General features: G+C 41.5%; 1 protein-coding gene and 1 pseudogene across 6 annotated transcripts in view; both read left to right on the top strand.

Moving 5' to 3' along the window:
• The window catches only part of LOC140467146 (neuron navigator 1-like), a 641,282-nt gene that overhangs the window by 237,447 nt on the left and 377,009 nt on the right, over positions 1-26,826 (top strand). The window lies entirely within an intron of this gene.
• LOC140467182 (cytosolic non-specific dipeptidase-like) lies at positions 3,382-26,128 on the top strand (annotated as a pseudogene).

Here is a 26,826-nt window from a genome sequence, read left to right on the forward strand (position 1 = left end):
GTACCTGCATGCTTGCCTTCATTGACTGGTGGACAAGAACACCCAGATCTCTCTGAACAGCCCCTTTACCTAATTTGATACCATTGAGGTAGTAATCTGCCTTCCTGTTCTTGCCACCAAAGTGGATAACCATACATTTATCCACATTAAACTGCATCTGCCATGCATCTGCCCACTCACCCAACTTGTCCAGGTCACCCTGTAATCTCCTAACATCCTCATCACATTTCACCCTACCACCTAGCTTTGTATCATCAGCAAATTTGCTAATGTTATTGCTGATACCATCTTCTATATCATTTACATATATTGTAAAAAGCTGCGGTCCCAGCACGGATCCCTGCGGTACCCCACTGGTCACTGCCTGCCATTCCAAAATGGAGCCGTTAATCACTACCCTTTGTTTCCTATTAGCCAACCAATTCTCTATCCAATCTAGTACTTTGCCCCCAATCCCGTGTGCCCTAATTTTACTCACTAACCTCTTGTGTGGGACTTTATCAAAAGCTTTCTGAAAGTCCAGGTACACTACATCCACTGGATCTCCCTCGTCCATCTTCCGAGTTACATCGTCAAAAAATTCCAGAAGATTAGTCAAGCATGATTTCCCCTTCATAAATCCATGCTGACTCTATCCTATCCTGTTACTATTATCCAGATGTGCCGTAATTTCATCCTTTATAATAGACTCCAGCATCTTTCCCACCACTGAGGTCAGACTAACTGGTCTATAATTTCCTGCTTTCTCCCGCCCACCCTTCTTAAAAAGTGGCACAACATTAGCCGCCCTCCAATCCTCAGGAACCGACCCCGATTCTATTGAAGTCTGGAAAATAATCACCAGCGCATCCACGATTTCCCGAGCCACCTCCTTCAGTACCCTGGGATGCAGGTCCCGGAGACTTATCAACCTTGAGACCTAACAGTCTCTCCAACACCAAATCCTGGCAAATATAAATTCCCTTAAGTTCAGGTCCTTCAGCCACTGATACCTCAGGGAGATTGCTTGTGTCTTCCCCAGTGAACACAGATCTGAAGTACCCATTTAATTCCTCTGCCATTTCTTTGTTCCCAGTAATATATTCCCCTGTTTCTGTCTTCAAGGGCCCAATTTTTGTCCTAACCATTTTTTTGCCTTGGACATACCTAAAAAAGCTTTTACTATCCTCCTTTATATTCTTGGCCAGTTTACCTTCGTACCTCATTTTTTCTCTGCGTATTTCCTTCTTACTAATCCTCTGTTGTTCTTTAAAAGCTTCCCAGTCCTCCGTTTTCCCACTTATCTTCGCTAAGTTATACTTTTTCTCTTTTAACTTTATATGTTCCTTTACTTCCCTCGTCAGCCACTGCCACCCATGTCTCCTCCTGGGATCTTTCTTCCTTTTAGGAATGAACTGATCCTGCAACTTCTGCATTATACACAGAAATACCCGCCATTGTTCCTCCACGGTCTTCCCTGTTAAGGTATTGCACCATTGAACTTTGGCCAGTTGCTCCCTCATAGCTCCATATTTCCCTTTATTCAACTGAAATATTGTCACTTCCGATTGTACCCATTCCCTCTCAAATTGCAGATTGAAGCTTATTGTATTATGGATCTCTTGAATCCTTCAAAGAGAGGAATAATTGATAGATGAAACTGAAACAGAAATTGCTGGAGAAACTCAGCACATCTGTGAAAAGAATTACAGAGTTTCACATTTCGAGCTCAGTGACCCTTCTCCAGAACTAATAACATTTGGGAAAAATTTGGTATTTATCTTCATGACAAGGAGTAAGGGGGAAAAAGAGTGAGCTGATAAGTGGATATGGGGTGTAGAGAGACAAAGAGGGGGAAGAACCAAGATTAGATTAGATTACTTACAGTGTGGAAACAGGCCCTTCGGCCCAACAAGTCCACACTGCCCCGCCGAAGCGTAACCCACCCATACCCCTACATCTACATCTACCCCTTACCTAACACTACGGGCAATTTAGCATGGCCAATTCACCTGACCTGCACATCTTTGTGACTGTGGGAGGAAACCGGAGCACCCGGAGGAAACCCACGCAGACACGGGGAGAACGTGCAAACTCCACACAGTCAGTCGCCTGAGGCGGGAAATGAACCCGGGTCTCCGGCGCTGTGAGGCAGCAGTGCTAACCACTGTGCCACCGTGCCGCCCAAGAGATTGAGGTGTTACTGGGGAATGTGAGTGGGTAAAAATAAGTTGGTTGTACTGAAAGCAACCCAAGTCATGACAGAACCTGGCATTCAGGGTGGGTGAAAATAAAATGCAAGGAGGTGCTAAGACTGTAAAATTGTTGAATTCCATATTGAGTCCTGAAGGCTGCAAAGTCTCCAAATGGAAAATTTGATGCTGTATCACCAGCTTGAACTGAGCCTCATTGGAGCGCTGCAGCGATCCAAGGACAAATATATTGGCATGAGAACATGGTGGTGTTTTGAAGAGACAGGCAACTGGAAGCTCAGAAATGTCTTTGCAGACAGAAAGTAGGTATTCCGCAAAGCGGGCACCCAGTCTGCATTTTGGCTGTGCAATATAGAGGAGACCACATCATAAGCAGTGAATACAGTAGACTAGATTAAGTGAAGGGTGGGTAAAGTGCTGCGTAGAATCCCAACAGTGTGGAAACAGGCCATTTGGCCCAACAAGTCTACACCAACCCTCTGAAGTGTAACCCACCCAGACTCATTCCTCTAACCCTATTACTCGACATTTCTGCTGACTAATGCACCTAACCTACACTCCCCTGAACGCTATGGGCAATTTAGCATGGCTAATCCACTGAACCTGCACATTTTTGGACTGTGGGAGAAAACCAGATCACCTGGAGGAAACTCGCGCAGACACAGGAGAACTCCACGCCGACAGTCACCCGAGACTGGAATTGAACCCGGGTCCCTGGCGCTGTGAGGCAAGAGTGCTAACCACTGAGCCACATCATGCTGCCCTTGCTTCACATGGAAGATCCGGGGCCACGGATAGTGAGAATGGTGAAGGTAAATAGGTACATGGTACACCTTGATTACAAGGGAAGGTGCCATGGGGGTTTTGGGAGTGGAAGAGGAGTGGACTAGGATGTCCGTAGGGAATGGTGCCTATGGAAAGGGGAATGTGTGCCTAGTGGTGACGTGCCACTGGAGGTGGTTAAAATGATGATTTATTATCCTTTGAAAGTGGATGCTGCTGAAAGAAAATACTAGGTTACCCAGTCATTGTTGGAGAAGGAAAGAAAAGGGGCAAGGGCAGATGTGTCGGGAATGGGTTGGGCATAGCTAAGGGACCTATCAACCATAGGGGCAGGGAACCCTCAGTTGAAGAAAAAGGTGGACACTTCTAAGGCCCACCTGCTGAAGGTAACACCATCAGAACAGATATGACTGAGACAGAGAAACTGGGAGAATGGAATGGAGGCATTCCACGAAGCTTGGGTGTGAGGACGTATAGTCAAGGTAACTGTTGGAGTCAGTGAGCAGCCTAACCTGAGAAATGGAAATAGAGATGTCGAGGAAGGGAAAGCTAGAGTCTGAGATGGACCAGGTGATACTGTAAGCAGGATAGAAGTTAAAAGCAAAATCGGTATGTTTATTTCCCAATTCTGGATGAAAGGGGGAAGCAACACCAATGATGTCATCAATATACCAGAGAAAGAGTATTGGGTGGTGGCTGGAGTAGGATCAGAACAAGGTATATTCCATGTACCCCACAAAGAGACAGGCATAACTGGGGTCTATTCTTTGACCTGAAGAAAGTGAGAAGAAATAAAAGAGAAATTGTTCAAAGTGGGGATCAGCTTGACCAGATGGAGGAGAGTGTGATGGATGGGGATGGTTAGGCCTTCTTTCCAGATCCCTAAGACCACTCTGATTGGAGATGGATGTGTGAAGGGATTGCACACCTGGGCTTCAACCTGTTGAAGAGGTCTCCTTCAGCACTTCATTTACTGCTTTGAATATGTGGCCATACAGTTATTTGACCTCTTTCCATCTCAAATAGTTGTTCACTACTTTATGAATATCTTACCTCTGCATTCAAAGTAGTCCATTTCAAGTTAGCTCCATGATCTTCATGGAAAGAAAGACAACATCAACAGTTAGCTTGTTTCCTGCTGATGAGAAACACATTCAACACAGCTTGTTATTATCTCTTTCAATGATTTTGAGAGACCTGACCACCAAAGCAAATATCTTGCTCTGACTTGACAGTTTATGTTACACTGATGTCTTTGCTGTAATTGTTGCAGTATGACTTGTCTCAGACTGCAAGGCCAGAAAGCTGAGCCAGAGAGTAGAATGGGTTTCCAATTTGAAGGCGGAGGAATCCAGATGTCATTTGGGATTGGTGTATTTTTAATTTGGATGACTGCGGCAGCATTTAACATCAATGATGGCCACCCACCTCCAATCAAAAATTCACTGGGACCATCTGCGAGGAGATGGTAATAGAGAAGTGTTAGTCAATCAGGAGATGAAAACTGAGTGGCCAATCTTTCAACATAAATGAGAGATTCAGCTGCTATACTGAGATATGCTCTCTGTTCTTAGCACTGTTTGGTAGCAGGATTGTGTCATGTGTCTGTTGGCCAGTATTCTCTGGCCTGAGGACATTCATTGTCAGATTTCTGTGCATTTCCAATTTCATTCAGTTGCTGAATTGTTGCTGTTAGCATTGTGGTTGATATCAACATAAAGATTTCTACACCTTGATTGAAAATCATATCTTCTTGGTCAGGCCTCACCAGAGGGATGTGGGACAAGACGTCTGTTGTAGTCTGCTACTTTCTGGGTACGTACCCTGTTTTTCCATCAAACTGCAATATCAGGTTTTGAGAATATTTGCAGCTCAGGTTGCCGTTCTGGATGTAGGATTGCTCGCTGAGCTGGAAGGTTCATTTTCAGACGTTTCATCACCATACTAGGTAACAACTTCAGTTGACGTTCTGGATGTAGGATTGCTCGCTGAGCTGGAAGGTTCATTCATTTTCAGACGTTTCATCACCATACTAGGTAACAACTTCTGCTGACTAAGCTTTGTCTGGAGGCTCACTGAAGATGTTAGCTAGCATGGTGACAAAACATCTGAAAATGACCCTTCCAGCTTAGCAAGCAAACCTACATCCAAAACTGCATTATCTTCTGTGTGAATCATTGTATTTATAGAAGAATGTTTGCTTAGAATTTGAGTGTCATTAACGGTTTGGGAACTGTCTGTAATAGTGGAGACTAAGAACAATTGTTTATGAGCTTTTCACAAACTCATTGAACAGCTAGTGCTTCTTTCTCAATAGCTGCACACCTCTGTTCAGTCTGACAGTGCGTGGGATATGGACTAAGCTAGTCTATGCTTCCTGTGCATCTATATCTGAAAGGATACAGCTCCCAGTCCTTTACAAGATACATTTGCACTAACAATAGTAGATAGTTCTAGATCACCATGTATTACAATATGAAGAAATATTAACATCTGTTTGATTTTCTCAAAAGACCTGTGTTGTTTTTCTTTCCAGCATCATGTATAATTTTTTGTAACTGCTGATATAATGACTGATCAATGACAGTAGTAACTTTCTGACTTGTTTTATTGTAATCATGAGGCTTTGGAACTCAGTTATATTCTAAGGAGCAGGAAACTCATTGATTGCTCTTGTCTTCTGTGAATTAACACTGGCACCAGATGCACCTACATTATGCCCAAGGAACGTGACAGTCAGTGGTAAGAATTTCCAGTTATTGTTGAGTTTAAGTGTTGTTTCCTTTAGGTATTGTAGCACAGTTTACAATTGATGATATGCTCTGTTTAAATGGATCCACGGATCTGGACTTCATTCTTGAGGTTCCTGAGGAACATGCAGTGGTTATGCCACAGAAGGTTAATGACCTTCGGTACTCTGCAAGGTTAAGTGTCACTGTCTTCGCTTTTGTACCTCACACTCCCTGCAAATCTGCTTCTGCAAACACTATCCACCAAGGGTCAAGACCTATTTCTCTCACAGTTGCATATGACATCTACCACTAATGGCTTTTATCCACCTCATCCCCTCCACATTATTAACAATGTGCACTTCCTACTCACTTGGGATCACCTTACCACGCTTGCACCAATGGTAACAGCTGTGGCAGCCATTTTAACCTCACTCAGTCCTCACCCTTGTCATACTGCAAGAAGAAGATGACTCAAGACGGGTGGTGGGTGCCCAACATTCAACTCCTTGCCCTCTGTCCGGAGAGAACCCTTGCCTAAGTGGATGCGAATGGAGACTGATGATGCGGTGATGTCAAGATCCTGGGCATGTCCTGGCAACCAAGTAAGATTCATTGTCAAATGCCATGATGTTCTCCCATTACCACCACAGTGAATATATTCTAAACATACCCAAACTTATAACCCTAAGTCACAACTCACTCTATCTCTTGTCTCCTGCAGGCACCAGAGGCATCTGCACAATGACTCTCATGAAGAGATCGGCTGCTGAGACATTATCTCCTCCTCCACTCTAAGGAAGAAGCCACAAATACCTCAAAGGAAGCACTGCCAGTAACATCTCTTGAACCCTCCATCCACTCAGATACTGATATCTTGGTGGGTTCTTCAGTGAAGTTAGATTCGGGAGCACATTCGGGCGAGCACATCCCTGCCGAGTGGCTAAGGAAGAAATGTTCCAGGTTACTGGCACTTAGAGTACTGCCAGAGACCAGGAACCTGCTCAGCTCCAGGCAGGAGAGAGCTCCATGTTGTTAGCCATTAAAAACTTTGTCAAAATGTAGAAAGCTGACCAAGGAGCAGCAGTCAGTTTTGTTGGAGACGTTCAGCAAACTGGATCAAAGATTATAAGAGTCCACCAATGCCATCTACATTATACTGGCCCTATTGAAGGTAACTGCTACATGCAGTAGTGAGAAAGGTAGACCATAACCCTTGGTGGGAGTTGAGTGCAGGAGCAGAGTTACATATGCATGTGTTTGGCTGTCACCATAGGAAGCCTTGAGAGACAGGTTCCACACACTCAAGTGTGTGCTGCACTCCATGCTCACGGATTTGCAATCTTATCACTCTAGCCATTGGTGGTCAAGCCAACAGGGAGAAAGTGAGGATTGCAGATGCTGGAGATCAGATACAAAAAGGAGAAAGTGAGGACTGCAGATGCTGGAGATCAAAGCTGAACAATGTGTTACTGGAAAAGAGCAGCAGGTAAGGCAGCATCCATGGAGCAGGAGAATCGATGTTTCGAACATAACCTCTTCACTGGTCCTGATGAAGAGCTTATGCTCAAAACGGTGACTCTCCTGCTCCTCAGATACTGCCTGACTGGTTATGCTTTTCCAGCACCACACTTTTTGACTCTGGTCAAGCCAACACCAAGACCTCAGGGATGAGGGACCTTGACCTCACTCTAGTTGCCTCATCCTTGCAAGGGGACTGGATGGTGCCAACAGACAGAAGAGGAACGACCTAAAAATCTTCTGTTAGAACACCCGAGAGGTTCCAGTCCTCTTCACCTCCACCTTGCCTGTGATCCTTAACTTTATGGAAGCTCAAGGAAGGAGGGTGGGCCTGCCTGTGTCAAGGATACTCCCAGCATGTTTGGGTTCTCTAGCCACAAATAGCTTAGGGTCACCTGCCCAAATGCCCCCAGGCCAACTGGTGTCTTTCATGAGAACTAGTCATTGGTCTGAAACATTATCTCTCTCTCTTGCGCGCGCTCTCTCTCTCTCTTGTGTGCGCTCTCATTCTCGCTCTTGATCTCTGTCTTCCCCCACACAGATGCTGTTTGACATACTAGGTTTAAGTTCATGAAACAGGCAGAATGGTAATCAGGTTAACAAGCTGGAAATCAGATACTAGTACGCATGGGTGTTTAGCCCAATGCTCAATTAGTTGGGTCTTTTTTTAGAAATTGGTGGTTCTGGCATCTATCTTGAATGATTTCAAAAATGGTCTTATAATAAATTACAAAGCAATGTGGACATAAGCCAAAAACAATTCATTTTGCTTTTTGGAGATGTTTTTCAGAAATACTGGAATACAAATCAAATCCAACTTTATAGAATATTTTGTATGTTCTTAATTGTCCAGCAGAATGAGAGTTAGGAAAATCTTCAGTCTTGCTGTTTATTTGACAAGTCCTCTTTAAAAAAATGTAAACCATAGCTAAATATACCAGTGTGCAAAAAATAGTGAGTATCTTATGCAAACCTAAGTCAAAATGATTGTGGAACACAACAATAGGTTTGAGATTTGTATCTTCAGGAGATAGATACAATGAGATCCCATCCTTCCATTTTGATGCTGCTAGTCAGGCTGTTCCTGCCATCACAAAGCTTCATTTTATAGTGCAGAAAATGTATTTTGGCAGTTTATAAATACAAAAGAAAATAATCTTCTTCACCATCAAATGACAGAAATATTGTTAACTTGAATCCAGCTAACAAATGATGCAAGTCAGTTGTTGCGGATATCACTTTCCGAGTTTGAGGATTGATGTACTTGGAGGCTGGATAGTCCTGTAAACAGAGATAATCTTTTATTATCCAATGCCTATTGAAATGACTTCTAGTCTTTTAACAGAAAACATGTACTCCATGGTTAATCTCATGTTGAGCTATTGAGGGCTAACATGAGAAAACACATTGAGAGGGTTACCACTCAAAATTTGAGAAGCGTAAGTACTATAAAAGAAAGTGGGAATCTGCCCTCTCTCATCTCTGGTCATGTGCCCCCAGTCCTCAATATGTAGTTGATTCTTCATGCAATCTGAACTGGTCTAGCAAACCATGCAGTTATACAAATAATTGCTATGAAATTCAACCATAACCTTCTGAGTGCAACTAGAATAATTGCAGCTTTTATATCAGTAGCCATATCCTTGAAACAGATAATAAGAACATTTAAGAAAGAGAAAATGAATTGAGGTGGATGCTCTTACTTTAAGTTATGGAAATTGTCTTCCTCTAGCCCTATAAGATTGCAGTTGGAACAATGGGAATGAGAATGATTAAAATAATGTGCAGAGGAGCATGAAGGTCATGGATCTGTAAGCACTGCTCCGTTCAGGACCTCTTACAATTATAAAAAAAAATGCTATGTAAAGGCTTAATGCTCTAGTATTAAAATGGGAACTAATACGTAACTGTCTCCTTCTGTCTTTTTCATCAAACTAGTTACTAGCCTATCGATTTTAGTAAAACTTTTAATAGAAATATGTTAGAGATATTAGCTACCAAATGGTTTCAAAAATGATTATTTAGGAGGAGATCATTTAGTAACAATGACAGATATTTGTTTTGTCATTCATTAGTAACCTTTAGTGAATTATTCTGGCAGTCATGGCCTGGCAGCAACTAATTGTTGCCATAGGAACAGAATTTGTTCGATGGATTGAGCTCTATCCTGTGCTGCGTCTTCATGTTTTCTCTGCACGAAGGAAGTGGTCATCTGATGTTGAACACACAGGCTTCAGCCTGCAAATAAATTATAAATCTCATCATGCGCAACAATCTCATAGCAAAGTATAGGTAATTATCTTAAAATGTTAGTGGAATGAGTAAATTTTCATGCTGCTTTTAATCATAGCAAATTCGATATATGACTTTTATTCCAATGTATCCATTTCATCAACACATTCAATATAAATGCTAAATTGACTAAATTGGTTTGTAATGTAATTCAGTTGTATTGAAAATGATGTGGAGGTCTAAGTGTTGTGTATGAACTAGAATCAAGATAATTCCAGTAGCTTTAAAAGTAGAGTGCAAAAAGAAACCATATCTTTGAGTGCAAACTGGTGACTCATCTAATACTGCGATATTATTTATCTGACCACTTTATTACATGGTCAGATTACAAAACCTGTGTGCACAGAGCCCTTTGACTTTTTCTGAAATAAGAACATCCTTCAAGTGCCTGTCATGTAGTGGCTCAATTGTCACCTGCAAGTGATGAGTTCATTTAATATAATGAGTGTAGCTACATTAAATCTGTTTTCCTGAGTGGTTGTAATTATTCTTGCAAGTTGTTAGGTGGGCTAAATTTATTCAGCAGTGACAGTGGACTAAAAGTTTGGAAGTTATGCCAGATATTGAGTCAGGCAGTATTCGAGGAGCAGAAGAATCAAGGTTTCAGGCATAAGCTATTCATCAGGGTTCCTGATGAAGGGCCTATGCCCGAAACATTGATTCTTTTGCTCTTCGGATGCTGCTTGACCTGTTGTGTTTTCCAACAACACATTCTCGACTTTGATCTCCAACATCTGTAGTCCTCACTTTCTCCTTATGCCAGAGATTACCATGCTAAAACTGTTTGAAGTTCAGACTAAAGCGAACACTTTAATATCTATACTATACACAAATATATTTTTCCAAACACCCAATTTCATAACAAAAACATTTGCATGTGTTTTCAATTTTGGCTATAAGTTATCTAAGTTATTCAAGATGCATATTCAACCAAGAAAAATCATTAATGGACAAAACAATCAGTTATTTTCTTCCCACTTTTATCAGTCTTTGCATTTGCATGTCATCCATCATCTCAGCATTCAGGTCTTTTAATGACATAAATGTGAGTTGTTGTTTGTAGTTTGTCTAGTATCTGCTCATTCCTTTGGGATGTGCCTTCCCTGTGGACTGTTGTTTGCATGGTGTTTATTCAGAGTAAGATGGAATTTAAGAAAGACAACTAAGGCCTGAATGCTATGAGAAATTGGCCAATTTTCAATTTTGGCGAAAGTGAGGACTGCAGATGCTGGAGATTAGAGTCGAGAGTGTGGTTCTGGAAAAGCACAGCAGGTCAGGCAGCATTTGAGGAGCAGGAAAATTGACATTTTGGGCGAAATTCCTGATGAAGGCTTTTGCCCAAAAAGTCGATTTTCCTGCTCCTCGAATGCTGCCTGACCTGCTGTACCTTTCCCGTACCACACTCTCAATTTTCAATTTTGTCGAGTTTTATTAAGGTTTTGCTCTGAGTCTGAGCAAGTTTTTTGCTATCTTCCCAGACTCACCTCATCACCTATATGCACCAAGCTCCAGTGGCACCCCATTCATTATATTCCCCCATTCACTGCAGGCGCAAGTATCCACCACAGCCTGCACCTCCCAAAATCAGGTCGATATGTCATTGGATTCACATAATAATCATTTCCCCTCTCCGACGAAGTTCAGGTTTGGGATACAGACTGTCCTTCAGTAAAATTAATATAGAGATCAATGTATGTCATCAAGGCTTTCATATTCTTCACTATCTGCATTCTTGGGTCATTTGTGAGCAGCGTGCACCATAGCTGGTATCACAGCATTAACATTCCTGGTCGATCAGCCTTTTTGTCCAATTCTGTAGCTATTTCACAATTTTCCTACTGGGAGTGGAAAAATATCCCAATTCTGTCTCATTTCTTCTCTCATTTCTGTCGTAGCAGAGAGTGAAAAGTTCACCGACATTCTGACTCACCGAACACATCTAATGGTTTCAGACCTTCCTTGATTTTTTTTTAATAGTAGTTGGCTGTCTTACTGTTCTGAAAATTCTCACAGTCTCAGCTGGATACTTCAGACGTTATGTTGCAATCCATGTGTTCAATGGTTGCTACAGACGAAATGAAATCAAGCTACAGCAGAGGTCCAGGTCACATGATTATGACCAGCCAGCTGGTACTGACTGTACTTCATTTCTTGAAACAAACTGTGACCTTCGTTGTTTTGGAACCTCCTAATAACACCACAACTTAGGCGCACAGGAGCTTCAATTAGTAGTTCCTATATTGGGAATTCTTGTATTGCAATGCTGATCAGATTTGACTTGTGTTTTGAGGTTTTTCTAAAATTGTTCATGGCGTGTGTGCTACATTGTCTAGATCAGTATTTGTTGTCCATAATTAATTGCCAAATAGAATAGAGGTGGTTTGAATCTCTTCAGTCCTTAAAGTGTAGGAGCACATACAAAGCTGCATAGTAGCATTTGACCCAGTGTAAGAATAACAATATAGTTTCCAGTCAGGAAAATGTGCAATTTGGAGGGGAAGTTGAAGGTAGTGGTGCTCTCATACATTTGCTGTCCTTGTCCTTCTAGATGGTGGGGGTTCAGGTTTGAAAGGTGCTATTGGAAGAGCTTTGATGATTTATTGCAGTGCACTTTCTCGATGATGCATACTGCAGACACTGCATGAGTGGTGAAGATAGTAAATATTGAAGATGGTGGACGGAGTGCCAAACTAGTAGGATGCTTTGTCCTTGATGGAGTTAAGCTTCTTGAATTTTGTTGGAGCTGCACCCATCTAAGCAAGTAAAGACTATTCCATCACACTCTTTACTTGTGCCTTGTTAACAGTGGACAGACACTGGGAAGGTGACTTGCTCACCACAGAAGTTTTGAGCCTCTGCTTTGCTGTTGTTGCCACAGTCTAGTCCAGTTCAGTTTCTGGTCAATGATAAGTAGCAGGATTGTCGAGTATTCAGTTATAGATACATTCTTTCATTGGAGATGGTCATTGCTTAGCACATTTACAGCCTGAAAGTTAGTTGCCATTCATAAGACCAAACCTGGATGTTGTCCAGATCTTGTTACATATGGCCACAGACTGCTTCAGTATCTGAAAGGTTGTAAATCACGCCAAACATTTTGAAATTGCCAGCAACATGCCCACTTCTGACCTCATGATAGAGGAAAGGTTATTGATGAAGCACCTGAGATTGGCTGGGCCTAGAACACTACCCTGAGGAACTCATGCAGAGATGTCCTTGAACTGAGATTGATTGACCTCCAACAACCACAATTATCTTTCTTTGTGTTGGATATGACTTCAATCAGCAGAGAATATTCCTCAGATTCCTATTGACTCAGTTTTGCCAGTGTTTCTTGATACCACACTTGGTCAAATACAGTCTTGATATTAAGTGCAGTCTCTCTCACCTCGACTCTCAAGTTCAGCATTTTTCTCTAAGTTTATATTAAGGAACTGAGTAGCCCTATTGTAACCAGAGTGGGTACCAGTGTCAGTGAATGTGTTGTTCTTTTGCAAATTCAGCTTGATAGAACTATCAACAACTCCTTCTGATATTTTGCTAACAGTCAGGATGGAGTGGTAATTGGCCAGATTAGATTTGTCCTAATCTTTGTCTGCAGACTATAACACAACAATTTTACACATTGCTGGGTAGAAGCTTATGTTGTATTTGTACTGGAGCAGCTTAGCTAGGGGCTTGGCTATTTTTTTGGAGCACAGGTCTTAAGGAATATTGTCAAAATATTGTCAGGCCCATAAACTTCCTTGTATCAGTAACTTGATCTCATGTGGAGTGAACCAAATTGGCTGAAGACTGGAATTTGTGATGCTGGGAACTTCCAGCTGAATTATCCCCTTAATATTTCTCACTGAAGTTTGTTGCAAATATCTCTTGGCTTACCTGGCTTCCCCCTTCAAAGATATGCTGGCTTCCCCCTTCAATGAGGATGGGGATATTTGTGGAGTCTATTCCTGTTACATAAGAACTAGGAGCAGCATTAGGCTAAGTGGCCTTTCGAGCCTGCTCCACCATTCAATAGGATCATGGCTGATCTTTTTGTGGTCTCCGCTCATGCTCACCATAACCCTTAATTCCTTTACTGTTCAATAATCTGACTAGCTCTGACTTAAAAGCATTAATTGAAGCAGTGTCAACTGCTTCACTAGGCAGGGAATTCCGCAGATTCGCAACCCTTTGGTTGAAGAAGTTCCTCCTCAACTCATTCCTAAATCTGCTCCCGCTTATTTTGAGGCTATGCCCCTTAGTTCTAGTTTCACCTGCCAGTGGAAACAACCTTTCTGTATCTTTCTTAGTGAGCTGATTAATTGCTCACCACCATACGTGACTAAATGTGGCAGGACTGCAGAGTTTGAATCTGATCCCTCTGAGATCCCGTAGTCTTGGGTATTGCATATTGCTTCCATTGTCACAAAGGTGGTTCTGTGTTGTAGCATCACCTGGTTAATGCCTCATTTTTAGGTATGCCCAGTACTGTTTCAGGCATGCCATCCTGCACTCTTCATTGAATTTTATCCCCTGGTTTGATGGTAATGGCAGACTGAGGAAAATACCAGGCCACAGTGTTACCCATTGTGATGATCACAATTCTGCTGCTGATAGCCAACAATACCTTATGAATATCCAGTTTTGAATTCAAGATCTGTTGGAAATCTGTCCCATTTATAACACAGTTGTAGTTCTGTACAACATGATGGAAAGTAGCCCACTGCAGTCAAACCATGCGATTCCCAAAATCATCATAAACGTAAAGATCAGATGTCATGTAATTCTCAAATTTGCTTTTTAGAATCAAGTTGATGCAAACCACAAACTCAGTTTCTCAACTTAACAAGAATGATGATGCATTACAAATAAATAGGTTTTAGTTTGTTTTCATTATAAAAAAGAAGATTGAGAGAGGAACCCGATTGAGGTTTACAAAATCATGAAGGGTATAGATAGGGTGAAGGATTCAATAACGAGAGGTCACGCTTTCAAGGTGAGAGGTGAAAAGTTTAAGGGGATACATGCGGCAAATACTTTACACAGAGGGTGGTGGGTGTCTGGAACATGTTGCCAGCAGAGGTGGTAGAGGCAGGCACGGTAGATTCATTTAAGATGTGTCTGGACAGATGGATGAGTAGGTGGGGAACAAAGGGATACAGATGGTTAGGAATTGGGCGAGAGGTTTAGACAGTAGATTTGGATCGTCTCAGGCTTGGAGGGCTGAAGGGACTGTTCCTGGGCTGTAAATTTTCTTTGTTCTTTTTGTTCTTTTGTTATAGTTACAGGTAAACAACTATGAACTGTCTGCATATTACTGTACTAGTAAAATTCTAACCCACTTATAAAACAGAAAGAAAACTAAATACTAGTGTAATGGGTGAAGGATAAACTGGGAAGCTATTTAAATGATTGCTGTCCATGGAATTCACTGCGGTTATCTATTTGGTCTGTCAGGACCTGCTCCTCATGATCCTTTTTCTCAGGTAGTTTAACTTGTTTGCAGAGGGCAAAAAGCGACTCATTCACAATTTATAAAGTCTCTGACTTACTGGTTAAAAACCATTGCTTGCAGGTAAGGGAAAATAAACAGATTTTGTTCAAGCTTTAGAATTTTTTTTTACAGTAGAGACTGAGACAAAGACAGTACTTTCCAGATGTCCAAAGGATTCTGACCATTTCATTCACACCCACAAGCTATTCAGCTACCTGGTTAATAATCGTATGTTTGTTATTCAATAAAATGCCTTTGTCATTGACAAAGTGGTAACTGGTCACAACTCGACAGGCAAATCAGTTATCTGTTGCTGGCCAAATCTCATTTTGTGTACAATCCCTGGTGACAATCGCTTACAACTAAACATTCCCCAGTGGTTGAACAATATAAGAGTACAATAAACACTGATACTTGCATTTATAAAATACAGCAATCCTTTTGACAATCCTTGGTTTTGAAAACCATAATTTTTCTATTTCAGTCCACTTTCAAAAATACAGGAAAATGAAACAATACAGTCTTTACAATGAATATGGAGACTTTGTCTGCACAGTGACTATTTGTCATTCTTATTGATACGTAATTCTGATATACATAGGCATATCAGGAACAGGCAGATTAGTGAGGAAGAGGTTAGATAGATTACTTTATTCCTCTGTTTGGTTCCCTCACCACCTGCTTTAGACCCAGTCTACCAACTATATCTTTTACACCTTGGCGAGCTCAGTCAGGAGCAGGGCAATTAAGCTGATCCTGCCATGCCATTGAAGTCACTATCTGGAGTATTCTCCAGGTTTCCCCTGTATTTCATTCAAATTGTGTTAAAAGAAAAAAAGACACTTATTAGAATTTTTTAGCGTATACTATTGTCAATGTTGGGTTCATTGTTTCTATGCAGTGTGTGGTGGGTTAATGGAAACGGATGTACCATTGTTTGACATTGCAGGATTGAGGAATCACCAAGGATGGTTGAAAGGACATTTTTTTAGCATATTGGTTTACTGGGAGTGTCTGTGGTCTGAGCAGAAGTGATGGGTGAGGTTTAAAAGACCGTTTGGTTTTCATTACAACGAGAAGGAAATCCACAACACTAAGTAAGTCTTTTCAGCAGTCTGCCTTTGACATTCAGCAGCATCTGACCACTTCCCTGGGTCAACTGGCCAACTGCAGCCCACACCCTCCTCCCCTCGCAATAACGATTGTACCTCGAAAGTCACTTTCTCCGACCCGAGGTCACTGAAGCCAGGAATTTTCTTGATTCCTGCCGCCCGTCAAGGATGGAAGTCCAGGCTTCTTTCTCCACAGATGTTTAAGGACTGCAGTGCATTTCAAGCATTTTCTGTGCTTATTTCTGATTTGGAGCAGCTGCAGTATTTGGTTTTTATTAAGACAAGGAAATGTTGTGCCAGGGTTGAATTTTCGGATGAGAGACCAAGTGGTTCTGTTTCTGCTCTATTTTTCATTAAGACCTTGACAAAAAAATGGGATTGTTATATTCAACTTAGCAATAAAATATCAATCTGGAAGTATTTTCCTGCCTTAAAGTACTACTGGAGTTATTTGCTAATGGATGCTTAGTAGCATTATAAACCAATCCTTTTTTTCAGCTCGTTCAGTTTTGAAGTGAAACTGTAACCCAAACAACTAACATTGTCCCATAGCATGTTATAAACAAGGGAAGTTGAATGAATGTGTTAAATATTAATATGCTAATTCCAATAGCAATTTCTAATTGTAATATATTCTGGTCACAGGAAAACATCCTCTGTATGACACATCGACTGGTGCCCTTTGGCATCCTGCAGCTAAGCCTGGTAGAGAGTAATAATTCAGTAATTTATAGGGCAGGTATTTTTCAAACAATATAAAAGCACCTTAAGAAGAGCTTAAATTTGTTCTCAACATGATTATATGAAAAGTTAACTAATCTGTGTGGCTTTGTGTCAAACTTGGACAAACCACTGAATCATCTGAAGTTGGTTTGAAATTGTGCATCCTCCAAGCGTGAAACGTGCATCTCATGAGGAATCTCTACAGTGGAAAGTAGAATTTCTGCAACAGCTCTACTTAGTGTAAATAATGGGCTATATTTTCAAGCAGCAAAACATTGAGGCAAAACATTGAATGTTTGATGCACAATTCATGGAGCAGCTCAGGACTTGCACAAAATATTTTTTGATAGTGGTGATTTGGAAATGGTGCCACGTGAGTTGAATACTAGAATGGTTATCCTCGAGTAGACAACCTGGAGGAGAATCATTCCTGCTGGGAAGTCGGGATCAAATAAATGCTGAGTTCACTATCTCCAGAATCTGAAACTGATGCAAAAGCTATTTTACTACCTGGAGGAAAGCTTATATTGTGAAGAGTTGCCCCTCAATCTACTACACAGTCATTGCTCTCAAACAGGTTTGCAGCTTTTTTTCTGTCTTACCATGCATTACATATTCCAGAAGAACACACATTCTCTCTGTCTCTCTCTCTTTTTCTCTCTCTCTTGCTCTCAACAACACATGCAAACTTGAATCCATAGTATGGTGTGTCTTAAATAAAGTTAATATTCCAAACACCTTGAAAGACTAAACTTACTTATGAGACCAAGAATATTTTATTTGGCACAACAGTTAAATACTTGGGCATCCAGGTAATAGTTAAGGGAGTATGGAGTGGATCAGTGCTCTGTTAAAATGGAGCATGGCTATGCTCAACAAAGCATGAGTTATCTGTTTGACATCGTAAACGGCAACTGATATTGCAGAAAATATCTTAGCAATGTTGAAAGAAGTGGTGAGCTTGCCACGCTTATAAACTTGATTAGAACTGATGGTACAGCTCTGTAAATGGCTTTGTGCTGACACACAGCATATGCAGATTTAATCAGACATTGTCAGAGGGAAGAGTCAATGCCCGAGCATATAGTTGGTAATGTAATGGCTGGTAGTCCAGCTTTTGTGGCACCTGATCTATGTGGCATCCTTTCTTCACATTATTTACCACTTCAACATTTAATACTGTGATTAGGGTACTTTGTAAGCTTCTCCATCATTGGTGTTCATGAAATTTGCAAAGTGAGACAGTCCAGGTTAAAATTTGACATCTAGTGGTGAACTGCAATGATTAACAGTGTGGGAGGAAGTGCTGATGGGTTGGGCTACCATTGGCACGATGATTCAACAAGAAGTGTTAACCATCAATGTTAATTCTCAGACCAGACATGTGGATTCTGCTTGCTGTTGCCATGGCGATGCAACTGTGTTTGCTAGGGGCTCAGCTGAAGATATTAAATTGGTTTTTCTTAGTAATTCTTAGTCTGGATTATTTAATAAATAATTTTCAGTAGCAGAATCATAACTAATGGTGGATGTACTTTTCTCAGTTTTGTAAGCCGTATGGTTTGATATAGTCTACTAGTCATTGGGATATGGGACTAAATACCCGACATCACACCAGGGCTAAAACACTTATTACTTGACTTGTTTGTGTGGGATGAAAAATGTCATTCTAGCTGATGGCAGCAACCTGTTAGTGGAGAGAACCACTTTTGGATTTACTGCAGAGCTGCAGTTGGGACAGCTACATGCACCTGGTATTCAAATTTTTTGAGGCATCTTTCAGACTATGCTAAGAGTTATACTGGAAAGCAATTTACGTTCATCAGCCAAGCCCGCAGTGTGATGTGTGTTCTGTGAGCTGTGTGCATAAATCCTTGAGAACTTGTTTTATGGAACCAAAGGTGATTTGCATAATTTCAGCTGTTTCAACCAAAGTGGTCATGGAGACAGTCAAACTCTGCTGCATCCCTAAGGCAATGCTCTGACCAATGAGAATCTACTTGCCTGATTTGAGTGGTAAGATTGACTGAAGCTGCTGCAACTCCATGCCAGTGATGGCTCCAATAAATCAGCATGCTCTTCTCATGCTGTACAAAGTAGTGTCCCTCATTTTCAATCTGCTTCCTTAGTTGTGATGAGTGCAAGATGACAATCTTCAGCTTCTAGTCTCCTTTGAGCAATATTGAAGTTCAGAACTACAGAGAGTTAAGTATTCTAAGAGACATTTTTCAAATCTCATCTTGAATGATCTTTTTGCCCTTTGAAACTCTTTTGCACTGTGATCCATGAGAAAACATTTATAAGTTGACCTTTGAAGCTTCTAAATATTCTTCTCTATACAGGATCAACTTACATGCTGAGTGTAAAATGCAAACTATCAGCATTAGTGTAGGCCATCGTCATTTTGAAATGTGGAAAAAATGACACTGGTAAATCATTGATTTTATTAAAATTTATTAAGTTACTAATGATAAATTGTACAATGATATTTTGAGCCACAATAATATTATTTTTAAAAATTGTCAAAAGCATTATTGGCACTTGACGCAAAGTACTTACCAAATTTATCCTAAATTGATTTGGCCATGGCCTCACAGCAAGGATCCTGGTCTGTTTAAAATGTGGCACTTTTCATCCATTCACAATAAATCAGATTCCTTTCCATCCATTGATTTGGACATGAAGCATTTTTTTCAATGATTTGTTGACAGTTTGTGGATTTATAGTATCCATGATTTTGTAAGATCACACAAAACATCATATAGGGCAGTACACTTATTTCCAGTCTTTGTGACGCTTTATTTGCTGTCAACAATCCACCGAATCTGTGTGGTTCACATGTGGTTCGTGAATAACTTGTTGAGGCACGCATCCAAAAGTTTTCATATGGATATTAGTCCTCCTGATCTATGTTCCCTCTAATCTTTCCTATGGTTGCACAGGTCTCCAAGACCTGTGCACAGTAGTGTTGTTTAGAACCAGAAGTCAGTGCATCCACATGGCAATTGGTGTATGCACTCCCCCCCCCTCCCGTGTAGCTATGTGGCTGCACAGCTTAGAGTGAACATTACCCCCAACAAGGGGTCTTTCATTATTATTATTATGACTTGCTTTTTTAATAAAAGAATTGAGGCAATTTTACTCTGTATTGAACCCTATCCTGGGAGGTGTTTAATGTGGATGGTGTCGAAGGAACTTTGTCTATTCTTAGTTCAAAGAGTACAGTGAATTTTACTCTGCATCTAACCAGTGCTGGTCCAGTCCTAGGAGTGATTGATGGAGTTGGTGTCGAGGGACCTTTATTTTCCATTTACTTTCAGTTTTCGAAGAATAGAGGGAACTTTACTCTGTAACCAACCCCATGCTCTACCTGTCCTGGGAGTGTTTGTTGGGGACGGTGTGGAGGTAGTTTTAATCTGTATTTAACCGTGTGCTGTATCTGTCCATGGAGAGTTTGATGGATGTGGCATCAAGGGTACTTTAATTTCCATTTCCTTTCAGTTTAAAAAAGAGTAGAGGGTGTCTTACTCTGTATCTAACACCATGCCGTTCCTATCCTGGGTGTGTTTGATGAGGCCAGTGTTGAGAGAGCTTTACTGTTAGCTTAAAAGAGTAGAGCGAAATTGTTGCTAACTATAATGTGGGTGTTGTTTGTTCACAGGTACCTCCTGAGCTCATCGATTATATGAGACCTAAACATGTCCCACACTGATAAGTTGCATTCTTTGTGTAGGCACCGGTATGTGTTATTCCACATTATTTCACATTCCACATGTTATCAATCTCCATCTTCAACCATTCAGTTGTTCCCATGAACATGCACAAATTCTCTTAACAGAACTTGATTTTCAACATGGTCTTCAATTGTAAAATTACCTACTGGGTCTAATTCAGTTTCATTGATCATAAAGGTTAGAATCACTGTGAATTTTGTCTTCCCTTTGTGGTTTATTTGCAGTGCTTATTGAAATTCAAGGGCGTTTTGTTTATCTTGCTGCCATGACAACATTACATTTTGCTGCTGACTGCTGAAGAATTGCTAGAAACTGGTCACTTTGGCATCAAATCCTTCTGGCAATTCCAGAGCATGTGGTCTACTGGTATAACACAAGACAAGTGATAACATTGGTTAGTTTTTAGTCCTAAATCTTTTCAAAACTTTGCAGGATTGACCCATTTAAGTATATCATATACATTGCAATTAACAACATAGAACAATACAGCATAGGAGCAGACCCTTTGGCCCACCATATCTTTACTGATTATGATGCTATTCTAAACTAATCCCATCTGCCTGCAGATAGTCCTTATTCATCTATTCACTGGTTGTTCATGGGTCTTTATAAATTCTTCTTAAATGTTTCTATCATATCTGCTTCTAACACCTTCCCTGGCAGTGCATTCTAGGCACCTACTATGCTCTGTGTAAAAAAACAAACTGCCTCGCAAATCTCCTTTTAACATTCCCCCTCTCATATTAAACCTTCATCTCCTACTATTTGACATTTCTGCTCTTGGAAAAAAGATCTCTATCTACTCTAAGCACGCCCATCAATTTTACATACATCTATCAGATTGCCCCTAAGCCTCTGACATTAGCAAAAACAATCCAAGTTTGTCAAATCTCTCCTTATAGCTAATACACTCCAATTCAGGCAACACCCTGGTAAAACTCCTTTTCACTCTCTGCAAAGTTCCCACATCCTTTCTATGGTGTGACAATCAGAACCACACACAATCCTCCAAATGTGCCCAAACGAAAGTTTTATACAGCTGCAATATGATTTGCCAACTTTTATACTCGATGCTCCAACCAATGAAGGCAAGCAGGTCATATGCCTCCTTTGTCACCTTATCCATTTGTGTTTCAGGGAGCTATAGACTAGGATCCCGAGATGCCTGTATTCAATGCTCCCTAGGGTCCTGCATTTTGAAGTGCTTTCCTTTTGCTTGTGACCTCTCAAAATGCACCACCTCTGAATTTCTGGTGACAATGTAACCATTCTGGAGATTTTAAAGGATTCATGCTTTCACATGCTGTACAGGATCAGACCAATGACTTGTTCCTGTTCAAATGGGGCATTTGGGCACCTTGTTTTTGTTACATCGTTCTGTTCTCATATCAGGTTATCACTGCCACCATATTTCCTCGCTGCAACACAGTTATTTGAGTTAACATGTTATGCGACTTTTAGCTTGGAAGCAGCTTCATAATTTTTCTTTTTACACACTGACCCATTTCTGATCATTCATCTGCACAGTCTGCTCTAACACCCATTTCGCATCCTCTTGGCAACAAAGCCCATATCACTTGTTTGATTCCATACATTCAATTTTAAGGAAGTATAACCGTAAACATGTATTCCTAAAGTGGAAAATTGAGGCCAAATTCAAAAGATATTTTAGCTCTAAGCTTGCATTTATTAGCTGAAAATTAGGGGTCAACTTGTACACCAATTATAGGCTAATGTGCTGTGAAAATGGGCTTGTCAGCTAAGTTGGCTCGACTTTTACAATGCATTCTGTGATATTTCTAGTTACTTTCACTCTCCGATGACTGGAATATTTGGCTGCTTCTCATCAATAACATTCCTTAAATCTACTGACTCAATTAAAATAGTGATGGAAAAGGATAGACCAGATCTAAAAGTTGGAGTTCTAAATTGGAGAAAGACCAATTTTGACAGTATTAGGCAATTACTTCCAAAAGCTGATCGGGCGCAGAAGTTTGCAAGAAAACGGACAGCTGGAAAATGGGAAGCCTTCAGAAATGAGATAACAAGAGTCCAGAGAAAGTATATTCCTGTCAGGGTGGAAGGAAAGGCTGATGGGTATAGGGAATGCTGGATAACTAAAGAAATTGAGGGTTTGGTTAAGAAAAAGAAGGAACCTTATGTCAAGTATAGACAGGACAGAGAAGAGTGTAAAGGCAGTAGGAGTATACTTAAGAGGGAAATCAGGAGGGCAAAAAGGGGACATGAAATAGCTTTGGCAAATAGAATCAAGGAGAATCCAAAGGGTTTTAAGAAAAACATTAAGGACAAAAGAATAACTAGGGAGAGAATAGGGCCCCTCAAATATCAGCAAGGGGGCCTTTGTGTGGAGCCACAGGAGATGTGGTAGATACTAAATGACTATTTTGCATCAGTATTTACTGTGGAAAAGGATATAGAAGATATAGAATATAAGGATATAGATGGTGACATCTTGAAAAAGGTCGATATTACAGAGGAGGAAGTGTTTGATGTCACGAAGTGCATAAATCCCTAGGACCTGATCAGGTATGCTCTTGAACTCTGTGGGAAGCTGGGCCTCTTACTATGTTTGTATCATTGATTGTCACAGGTGAGGTGCCGGCAGATGGGAGATTGGCTAATGTGGTGCCACTGTTTAAGAAAGGTGGTAAGGACAAGCCAGGGAACTATAGACCAGTGAGCCTGAAGTTGGTGGTGGGCAAGTAGTTGGATGGAGTCCTGAGGGACAGGATTTACATGTATTTGGAAAGACAAGGACTGATTAGGGATGGTCTGCGTGGCTTTGTGCATGGGAAATCATGTCTCACAAACTTGATTGAGTTTTTTGAAGAAGTAACAAAGAGAATTGATGAGGGCAGAGCAGTAGATGTGATCTATATGGACTTCAGTAAGGCGTTCGACAAGGTTCCACATGGGAGACTGGTTAGCAAGGTTAGATCTCGTGGAATACAGGGAGAACTAGCCATTTGGATATAGAACTGGCTCATAGGTATAAGACAGGGGGTGGTGATGGAGGGTTGTTTTTCAGACTGGAGGCCTGTGACCAGTGGAGTGCTACAAGGATTGCTGCTGGGTTCACTACTTTTCATCATTTATATAAATGATTTGGATGTGAGCATACGAGGTATAGTTAGTAAGTTTGCAGATGACATCAAAATTGGAGGTATAGTGAACAGCGAAGAAGGTTACCTCAGATTATAACAGGATCTGGACCAGATGGGCCAATGGGCTGAGAGGTGGCAGATGGAGTTTAATTTAGATAAATGTGAGGTGCTGCATTTAGGGAAAGCAAATTTTAGCAGGTCTTATACACTTCATGGTAAGGTCCTAGGGAGTGTTGCTGAACAAAGAGAGCTTGGAGTGCAGGTTCATAGCTCCTTGAAAGTGGAGTTGCAGGTAGATTGGCTAGTGAAGATGGTGTTTGGTATGCTTTCCTTTATTGGTCAGAGTATTGAGTACAGGGGTTGGGAGGTCAGGTCTGGCTGTACAGGACATTGGTTTGGCCACTGTTGGAATATTGCATGTAATTCTCATCTCCTTCCTATCGGAAAGATGTTGTGAAACTTGAAAGGGTTCAGAAAAGATTTACAAGGATGTTGCCAAGGTCGGAGGATTTGAGCTATCGGGAGAAGTTGAATAGGCTAGAGCTGTTTTCCCTGGAGCGTCGGAGGCTGAGGGGTGACCTTATAGAGGTTTACAAAATCATGAGGGGCATGGATAGGATAAATAGAGAGGGTATTTTCCCTGGATTGGGGGAGTCCAGAGCTAAAGGTTTAGGTGAGAGGGGAAAGATATAAAAAAGACCTAAGGGGCAACTTTCATGCAAAGGGTGGTATGTGTATGGAATGAGCTGCCAGAGGAAGTGGTGGAGGCTGGTACAATTGCAACATTTAAAAGACATTTGGATGGGTATATGAATAGGAAACATTTAAGGGATATGGACCGGGTAGTGGCAGGTGGGACTAGATTGGGTTGGGATATCTCGTCGGCATGGACGGGTTGGACCGAAGGGTCTGTTTCCATGCTGTACATCTCTATGACTCTGAAATAGAATATTTGAAATAAAGCAGGGAAAACCTATGTGTTTACCACTTTAAGAGCTATTTTACACATGGAACTTCCCTTCATGCATTCTGCATGTGGTTTGGTCTAATGTATTGTGTAACCCCACCACAATGAATGGGAAATTGCACAGAAAATATTTGAAGTATACTAGTCATTCTGTGGAAGAGCAATTTACATTGCTGGAAAAGTCTGGCCAGAAAATAATGCAATGTGCATATCCAGATGTACGGAGTCAAAATTAATGCTTTATTTTCTGATCTTTGCATACTCCTGTGTTAGCAAGAATGTTTCTACTTCACTAAACCAAATGTAGTGATTGTAACAAGATCAGCCAGGAGGACCTCATACAATGAGATCCCTGACTGGGGCTGTTAATCGCTTCCAATCAGGTAGCCCCGGCTGACAGATCAGAACAAGACTGTTTACTACCGCAGTTAGGCGGTAGTGTGGGGGGGGGGTTAAAAAATTTTTTTTTAAAAAGAATCTGGTTTTAAAAATAATCAGGAGTGTCAGAGGTCCTGCTCACTCTGAGAGCTGGCTCTGAGGAAGCCTGACCAAAATCAAGGGCTATGCATATGTAAATAAAGGATGAGTTGGTGAATGGATACCAGTCTATGAGGAAAAAAAGGAACAAGACTGTTACAAGGATCTGCATTCCGGCGTCTTTGGTGGTTCTGTGCACGAAGCGATGACAGACTTTAAGCAAGTTGGTGGACAAGAAAGGAAAAATTCTCATTCCTGGTATTGATGAATCAGTAGCACCACTCACTGATTGTATGAGAAAATAGACTTTGATGTGGACGAATATTGCAAAGATACAGGTGGCTGCCAACTGCTGCATACCAATAAGGAACAAATTCTGATGCGCAGATGGAGATATCCATGCTTGTCTTTACATGGCATTGAGGGAGCTTTTGCTGGTTCGGGAGCTAAAACTGTAATTCCTAGGAAAGCTATTGGAAAGTTTTCCATTCGATTGGTACCTAATATGGATCCAGTAGTGGTGGAGAAGCAGGTGGTAGGTTATATCAAGAAGATTTTTGCTGAATATGGAAGTCGGAACAAACTGAATGCCTACATGGGTCACGGTGCAAAGGCCTGGCTGGAAAGCTATAACCATCCTCACTTTAAAGCTGGCAGGGATGCAATGAAAACAGTATTTGGAGTTGAACCAAACATGACCAGGGAAGGTGGGAGTATTCCAGTTACCCTGACATTCCAGGAGACTACAGGAAAAAATGTTCTGTTACTGCCACTTGGACCTGCAGATAATGGTGCTCATTTACAGAATGAGAAAATCAACCGGTCTAACTACATTCAGGGAATCAAAGTGCTTGGTGCCTACTTCCATGCACTTTCTTTGAAATAAGGACTACTGGTTTGATAGTTTGTTGAAATTGTTTCCAAAATTCTAGATCCAACAGAATTATTTTAGTTGTACACTATATGAAGGCATTATTACTGAATTTAACTTGTATCAATAACCAACACTGCAATAAAAAAAAGAACAAGACTGTTGTCCGCACCCAGGCGCGACGTTCCGCCTTCAGACCTTGCAGCGATACCTTTACATCCTAGGTGGTGTGCCCTGGCGTAATCTCATCTACAACACGCAGCTCCTGTTCGTTGATCGCGATGGTTTGGAGGTCGCCCTCAAGATGCTGCCTGGACCTGATCACTGTCTGGAACATGGTCGAATTGCATTGCGTATACCCTCTGTCAGGAGTAGCAGCTCAGCAATCCGCACCTCCGTACTCACAGGTTCGAGTGGCTGTCAGAGGGGAGGGCCGTGGCGGCGAGGGTGACCAGTGTCGGGGACGTGTTGGGTGGCAGGGGCCTGGACTGGACACTGCCACAGGACATAGCGAGCAGAGCAGTGGTAGACGTCCAGTACGTGGCCACTGCCATCCGACGCCTTAAAACTGCGGTGCTGGGACCCGACGTAGTGTACCCGTTGGAGGATGCTCAGGTGTGCAGTGGAATCCCGTCCACGTTCACCCCAGCCTGCTCGGAATTTCATATTGGCCCCAAGGTCCTGTACTTCCCGCGGGAGCCTGTGCCCCACAACCTGAGCCGCCTCCGGAATTTTAGTTTTGTCCCTTTTAAGGACATAAAAAGTAGGGCCCTGTATCGACTGCTGCTGCACACCGTCCACCTCTTCTCCCTCATCCACCG

The sequence above is a fragment of the Chiloscyllium punctatum genome, chromosome 45 (assembly GCF_047496795.1).
Source record: "Chiloscyllium punctatum isolate Juve2018m chromosome 45, sChiPun1.3, whole genome shotgun sequence".
In the NCBI taxonomy this organism is placed as follows: domain Eukaryota; kingdom Metazoa; phylum Chordata; class Chondrichthyes; order Orectolobiformes; family Hemiscylliidae; genus Chiloscyllium; species Chiloscyllium punctatum.